This window comes from Arachis ipaensis, chromosome B2 (genome assembly GCF_059453495.1).
Source record: "Arachis ipaensis isolate K30076 ecotype BB chromosome B2, ASM5945349v1, whole genome shotgun sequence".
Lineage (NCBI taxonomy): Eukaryota > Viridiplantae > Streptophyta > Magnoliopsida > Fabales > Fabaceae > Arachis > Arachis ipaensis.
Window position 1 is genome coordinate 78,334,389 of NC_142437.1, and position 8,363 is coordinate 78,342,751.

Here is an 8,363-nt window from a genome sequence, read left to right on the forward strand (position 1 = left end):
GAAAGCATGTCGTTTGGACCTCTGTAGCTAAAGTTATAGCCATTTGAGTGCGAGAGGGTCAGGCTGACAGCTTTGCAGTTCCTTCAACTTCTTGTATTCCTTCCACTTTTGCATGCTTCCTTTCTATCCTCTAAGCCATTCCTGCCCTATAATCTCTGAAAGCACTTAACACACATATCAAGGCATCTAATGGCAATAAGAGAGAATTAATAATAAGCAATTATAAGATCAAAGAAGCATGTTTTCAGTCATAGCACAAAATCAGGAAGGAAATATAAAACCATGCAAATATTATGAATAAGTGGGTAAAGAGTTGATAAAATCCACTCAATTGAGCACAAGATAAACCATAAAATAGTGGTTTATCACACACGCCCAACAATCGCGAGTTTGAAGCTCGTCACAGTCATCCCTTCCCAGATCCTACTCGGAATACCACAGACAAGGTTTAGACTTTCCGGATCTCAAGAATGACCGCCAATAATTCTAGCCTATACCACGAAGGTTCCAATCTTAAATTAGAAACCCAAGAGATACACATTCAAGCTTGTTTGCATGTAGAACGGAAGTGGTTGTCAGTCACGCGTTCATAGGTGAGAATGGTGATGAGTGTCACATAATCATCACATTCATCATGTTCTTGGGTGCGAATAAATATCTTGGAGAAGAAATAGACTTGAGTTGAATAAAAAAACAATAGTACTTGTATTAATTCATGAAGAACAGCAGAGCTCCACACCTTAATCTATGGTGTGTAGAAACTCCACTGTTGAAAATACAAAAGTGATAATAGTGTAAGCATGGCCGAATGGCCAGCCTCCAAGGTCTAGGGACTAAACGTCCAAAGATGAAAATACAATAGTATAAGGTCCTATTTATAGAGAACAAGTAGCCTAGGGTTTACAGAAATCAGTAATTAATGCCGAAATCTTCTTCCGGGCCCACTTGGTGTGTGCCTGGGCTGAGCATTGAAGCTTCCATATGTAGAGACTTTTCTTGGAGTTAAACGCCAGCTTTTGTGCCAGTTTGGGCGTTTAACTCCAGCTTTTATGCCAGTTCTGGCGTTTTGACGCCAGAATTTTTATGCTGACTTTGAACGCCGGTTTGGGCCATTAAATCTTGGGAAAAGTATAGACTATTATATATTGCTGGAAAGCCCAGGATGTCTACTTTCCAACGCAATTGAGAGAGCGCCAATTGGGCTTCTGTAGCTCCAGAAAATCCACTTTGAGTGCAGGGAGATCAAAATCCAACAGCATCTGCAGTCCTTTTTCAGCCTCTGAATCAGATTTTTGCTCAGGTCCCTCAATTTCAGCCAGAAAATACCTGAAATCACAGAAAAATACATAAGCTCATAGTAAAGTCCAGAAGAGTGATTTTTAAAGAAAAACTAATAAAATATAATAAAAACTAATTAAAATATACTAATGTCAAATTCTTGTAGCAACAGCACCCACCTAATAAGCCTTGGCTTGGCATCCTGTTTAGACATGAGATACTTGAGAGCAGCTTGATCAGTATACACTACAACTTTTGAACCAATCAAGTATTGTCTAAATTTATCAAATGCATATACTATTGCCAAGAGTTCTTTTTTCTGTGGTGGTATAGGTTTTCTGTGCTTCATTTAACACCTTGCTTGCATAGTATATAACATGATGCAGCTTATCCTTTTTTTTGTCCCAGTACAACACCAATTGCAACATCGCTTGCATCACACATGAGTTCAAAAGGAAGTCCCATTCTGGGGGTGTGATGATTGGTGCTGTAGTGAGTTTAGTTTTCAAGGTTTCAAAAGCATGCTTGCAATTATCATCAAAGACAAAAGGATTGTTAACCACTAGCAGGTTGCTTAATGGTTTAGCTATTTTTGAAACATCTTTGATAAATCTTCTGTAAAACCCAGCATATCCAAGAAAACTTCTCACTGCTGTTACATTGACTGGTATAGGAAGCTTTTCTATGATCTCTATCTTGGCTTTGTCAACCTCTATACCCTTGCTTGAAACCTTATGCCCAAGAACAATACCTTCTGGTACCATGAAATGACATTTTTCCCAATTCAAAACTAAATTTATTTTTTAGCATCTTTTCAATACATGGGTTAGATGATGCAGACAAGTGTCAAAAGAGTTATCAAAGACAGAAAAGTCATCCATAAAGACTTTTAAAAATTTTTCTACCATGTTAGAGAATATGGAGAGCATAAACCTTTGAAAAGTTGCTGGAGCATTGCATAGCCCAAAGGGCATCCTCCTGTAGGCGAAGACTCCGAATGGACAGGTGAAGGAGGTCTTTTCTTGGTCTTTGGGATCCACCACTATCTGATTGTATCCAGAATATCTATCCAAGAAGCAGTAGTAGGCATGGCCAGTGATGAGCGGATAATTTATACGCTTTTTGGCATTGTTTTTACATAGTTTTTAGTATGATTTAGTTAGTTTTTAGTATATTTTTATTAGTTTTTAAATAAAAATCACATTTCTGGACTTCACTATGAGTATGTGTATTTTTCTGTGATTTCATGTAATTTCTGACTGAAATTGAGGGACTTGAGCAAAAATCTGATTCAGAGGCTAAAGAAGGACTGCAGATGGTGTTGGATTCTGACCTCCCTACACTCGAAATGGATTTTCTAGAGCTACAGAAACCCAATTGGCACGCTATTAAATGCGTTGGAAATTAGACATCCAGGGCTTTCCATCAATATATAATAGTCCATACTTTGCCTGCGTTTTGACGACGCAAACTGGCGTTCAAACGCCAACTTCCTGCCCTATTCTGGAGTTAAACGCCAGAAACAGGTTGCAAATCAGAGTTAAACGTCAGAAACAGGCTACAACCTGGCGTTTAACTCCAAGAGAAGTCTCTACACGTGTAAAGCTCAATGCTCAGCCCAAGCACACACCAAGTGGGCCCCGGAAGTGGATTTCTGCATCATTTACTTATTTTCTGTAACCCTAGTAACTAGTTTAGTATAAATAGGACTTTTTACTATTGTATTCGAGGTCTTGGTCATTCTGGTTCCCTCTCAGGGGCCGAAGCCAATGAACACTATTATCACTTATGTATTTTCAATGGTGGAGTTTCTACACACCATAGATTAAGGTGTGGAGCTCTGTTGTTCCTCATGAATTAATGTAAATTACTATTGTTTTTCTATTCAATTCAAACTTATTCTTATTCCAAGATATTCACTCGTACTTCAACCTGATGAATGTGATGATCCGTGACACTCATCATCATTCTCGCCTATGAACGCCCTGACAACCACTTCCGTTCTATCTGCAATAGCTTGAGCGTTTATCTCTTGGGCTCTTGGTTCAGATCAGAGTCTTCGTGGTATAAGCTAGAATTATTGGTGGCTGAAAGAACTGAAGATTGATGGTTTAGAAGTTATAGTAAACTCTCGTTGCAAGTATAGTTACTAAACCAAGCAATCAACCTTTCTTACAAACGTTTTAGTTGTCACAAGTAACAAACCCCTTTTAAAATTGATAACCGAATTATTTAAACCTCGGGTCATCTTCTCAAAGAATTGCAGGGAGGTATGTTCTTATTATTGGTTATGAGTTTGTAAATTGGGGTTTTGGAGTTTGGGCAATGGGCACAGGTATATTTATAAATTAAAGCAATAAAAATGAATAAGAGATTTTATGTAATTAGATTAAAAGCCTTGACCCGGAGAAGATTAATCGGAAGTTCTATCCTTGTTGGATTTTTCTCAAGATCAATTGATAATTGAAGGTTGCTTCTACTTAGTTATCCTTTACCAAGTAAAGTAAAAGAAAGTCAAGTAAGTTGGATGTCTACTTCTATTCACAAGTTCTAATCCTCACCCTTGTGTTTGGATTAGCGTCAGTGATTAGAGATCCAGCCAACAATAAACCCAATTACAATTTAACTCTTGAGTAATTCAACTCAAGGGTCTCCAAACATCAATCAACTCTAAAATCAAGTTAGGATCCAACTTAGAACATCAAATAATAGAGGAAGTGATAAATCTGAAATACCTCAATTATATTAAATAAAATATTCAAATCTTAACATGGATATTCATAAATTAAATTGGGAAAATAAATAAAAGGAAAATTGAACCTGATAAAAAAAAACAATCCTGAAAGCAAGAAAAATCCTAATCCTTAATCCTAAGAGAGAGGAGAGAACCTCTCTCTCTAAGAACTACATCTACTCCTAAAATTATGAATATGAAAGCATGATTATGAATGGATGCATTCTCCCACTTTATAGCCTATAATCTGTGTGTTCTGGGCTGAAAACTGGGTCAAAAACAGCTTAGAAATTGCCCCTTGTGATTTTTGTTACGTTCAGGTCGCGGGAAAGTGACGCGGAGGCGTCGTCCACGCGTCCGCGCGGATTGAAGTTCACAAATGCGACGCGGGCGCGTTATTCATGCGTTCGTGTCGCCAAACTTCGGGGCAGCTATGGCAAATTATGTATCAAATCAAAGCCCCGGACGTTAGCTTTCCAACGCAACTAGAACTGCATCATTTGAACCTCTGTAGCTCAAGTTATGATCGTTTGAGTGCAGAAAGGTCAGGCTGGACAGCTTTAGCAGTTCCTTCAGTTTCTTGTATTCCTTCTACTTTTGCATGCTTCCTTTCCATCCTCTAAGCCATTCCTGCCCTGTAATCCCTGAAATCACTTAGCACACATATCAAAGCATCTCATGGTAATAAGAGAGGATTAAACATAGGGAACTTAAGGCCAAAGAAGCATGTTTTCAATCAAAGCACATAATTAGGAAGGCAAATGTAAAACCATGCAAATAGTACGAATAAGTGGGTAAAGAGTTGATAAAAACCACTCAATTGAGCACAAGATAAACCATAAAATAGTGGTTTATCAGCGGCCATTCTTGAGATCCGGAAAGTCTAAACCTTGTCTGTGGTATTCCGAGTGCTGGGCGTAGCGACAGACGCAAAAGGATCAACGGATCTTATTCCAACATGAGTGAGAACCGACAGATGATTAGCCGTGCGGTGACAGCGCATTTGGACCATTTTCACTGAGAGGACGGGAGGTAGCCATTGACGACGGTGATGCTCAACAAACAGCTTGCCATGGAAAGGAGTATGAATGATTGGATGAAGGCAGTAGGAAGGCAGAGATTCAGAAGGAACAAAGCATCTCCATTCGCTTATCTGAAATTCTTACCAATGAATTGCATAAGTATCTCTATCTTATTTTATATTTTATTTATATTTTAATTATCAAAATCCCATTACCTTTTGAATCCACCTGACTGAGATTTACAAGGATGACCATAGCTTGCTTCAAGCCGACAATTTCCGTGGGATCAACCCTTACTCATGTAAGGTTTATTTCTTGGACGACATAGTGCACTTGCTGGTTAGTTGTGTGAAGTTGTGAAGAAGAATTGAGATTATGATAGTGCGTACCAAGTTTTTGGCGCCATTGAGATCACAGTTTCGTGCACCAAGTTTTTAGCGCCGTTGCCGGGGATTGTTCGAGTTTTGGACAACTGACGGTTCATCTTGTTGCTCAGATTAGGTAATTTTATTTTAATTTTAAGCTTTTTGTTTTTATTATTTTTATTTTCGAAAAAACATTTTCAAAAAAAAATATTTTCAAAAAAATAAATTATTCTATGTTCTTCAGAATTTTTAAGAATAAATTCTAGAGATTCATGAGATATGTTGAATCCTGGCTGGCTGTTAAGCCATGTCTAATCTTTTGGACCGAGGTTTCAACTATCCTTAGAAGAGCTTCTTTGTCTTTCTCAGCAAATCAGCTATTGTATGTAATGATCTGTGAAAGCTTGGCTGGCCATTGGCCATGTCTAGTGTTTTGGACCGGAGCTTTCACTGAAAGCTTGGCTGGCTAGTAAGCCATGTCTAATTCCTGGACCGGAGTTTTAGGCTGACATTGTATGATTCCTGGAATTCTCATTAAAAATTTTGAAATGCTTATTTCTCTTTTCCCAAATAATTTTTGAAAAATACAAAAAAAAATTTAATAAAATCATAAAACAAAAAAATAATTTTATGTTTCCTGTTTGAGTCTAGTGTGAAATTGTAAGTTTGGTGTCAATTGCATCTTTTTAACTTTTCTAAAAATTTTCGAAGAACACCTGCATGGAATTGTTCTTCATGATCTTCAAGTTGTTCTTGATGATCTTCTTTGTTTGATCTTTGCAATTTTATGTTTTGTGTCTTTCCTTGTTTTTCATATGCATTTTCAATTTATTAGTGTTTCAACATTAAAAATTTCTAAGTTTGGTGTCTTGCATGTCTTTCTTTTCTTAAAAATTTTTAAAATAAGTTCTTGGTGTTCATCTTGACATTCAAAGTGTTCTTGCATGCATATTTTTTACTTTGATCTTAAATTTTCATGTTTTGAGTCATTTTGATCATTTTCTCTCTCCTCATTAAAAATTCAAAAATAAAAAAAAATATATTTCCCTTATTTACAAATAAATTTCGAAAATTTGGTTTGACTTAGTCAAAAATTTTTAAAATTTAGTTGTTTCTTATGAGTCAAGTCAAATTTTCAATTTAAAAATCCTATCTTTTCAAAACCTTTTCAAAAATCAAATCTTTCTCATCTTTTTTTTATTAATATTTTTGAAAACTTTTTTAAAAATCAAAATCTTTACTAACAATTAATGTGATTGATTCAAAACTCTTAAAGTTTGTTACTTGCCTATTAAGAAAGGTTCAATCTTTAAATTTTAGAATCATATCTTTTAGTTTCTTGTTAGTCAAGTAATTAACTTCGATTTTCAAAATCAAATCTTTTAAAATTTCTTTTTCAAATCTCTTTCAAAAATAAATTTCAAATCACATCTTTTTCAAAATCAACTTCAAAATCTTTTCCAACTTCTTATCTTTTCAAAATTGATTTTCAAATCTTTTTCAATTAATCTCATCTTTTTGTTTGATTCTTATCTTTTTCAAAACTACCTAACTAATTGTTTCAAATTTTAATTTTAATTTTATTTCTCTTTTTAATTTTTGAATTCTAACTAATATTTGAAATAAAAAACAAAAATATTTTCCTTTTATTTTAAATTAAATTTGAATTCTCTCCCTCTCTCACATCTCCTTCTATTTATTTATCTACTAACACTTCTCTCCCACCCAAAATTCAAACCCCATCTTCTTCTCTGTGTTCGAATTTTTCTCTTCTCCTTCTTCTATTCTTCTCTTCTTATACTCATAAGGAATCTCTATACTATGACATAGAGGATTCCATATTTTCTTTTCTGTTCTCTTCTTTTTCATATGAGCAGGAATAAGGATAAGAATATTCTTGTTGAAGCTGATCCTGAACCTTAAAGGACTCTGAAGAGGAAGCTAAGGGAAGCTAAAGCACAACTCTCTGGAGAGAACCTGACAGAAATTTTCGAAAAAGAGGGAGACATGGCCGAACCTAATAACAATGGTGGAGATACAAGGAAGATGCTTGGTGACTTTATTGCACCCTCTTCTAACTTCTATGGAAGAAGCATCTCACTTCCTGCAATTGGAGCAAACAATTTTGAACTTAAGCCTCAATTGGTTTCTCTAATGTAGCAGAATTGCAAGTTTCATGGACTTCCAATGGAAGATCCTCATTAGTTTTTAGTTGAATTCTTGCAAATCTGTGACACTCTCAAGACCAATGAATCTACAGGCTTATGCTTTTCCCTTTTACTGTAAGAGACAAAGCTAGAACATGATTGGATTCACAATCTAAGGATAGCCTGAACTCTTGGGATAAGCTGGTCAGTGCTTTTCTGGCCAAATTCTTTCCACTTTAAAAGATGAGCAAGCTTAGAGTGGAAATCCAAACCTTCAGACAGAAGGAAGGAGAATCCCTCTATGAAGCTTGGGAAAGATATAAGCAACTGATCAAAAGGTGTCCTACTGACATGCTTCCAGAATGGAGCATCATATGTATATTCTATGATGGTCTGACTGAGTTGTCAAAAATGTCATTGGACCATTCTGCAGGAGGATCTCTTCATCTGAAAACCCCTGCAGAAGCTCAGGAACTCATTAAAATGGTTGCAAATAACCAGTTCATGTACCCCTCTGAGAGGAATCCTGTGAACAATGGGACACCTCAGAAGAAGGGAGTTCTTGAAATTGATACTCTGAATGCCATATTGGCTTAGAACAAAATATTGACTCAGCAAGTCAATATAATTTCTCAAAGTCTGAATGGATTGCAAGCTGCATCCAACAGTACTAAAAAAGCATCTTCTGAAGAAGAAACTTATGATCCTAAGAATCCTGCAATGGCAGAGGTGAATTACATGGGAGAACCCTATGGAAACACCTATAATCCTTCATGGAGAAATCATCCAAATTTCTCATGGAAGGACCAACAGAAGC

General features: G+C 36.1%; 1 non-coding gene across 1 annotated transcript; it reads right to left on the reverse strand.

Moving 5' to 3' along the window:
* Positions 1-7,795: 7,795 nt before the first annotated feature.
* On the reverse strand, positions 7,796-7,903 carry LOC148574503 (small nucleolar RNA R71). Its single transcript, XR_015906416.1, has one exon. It is a non-coding gene; the product is annotated as a small nucleolar RNA R71 (small nucleolar RNA).
* Positions 7,904-8,363: the final 460 nt, after the last annotated feature.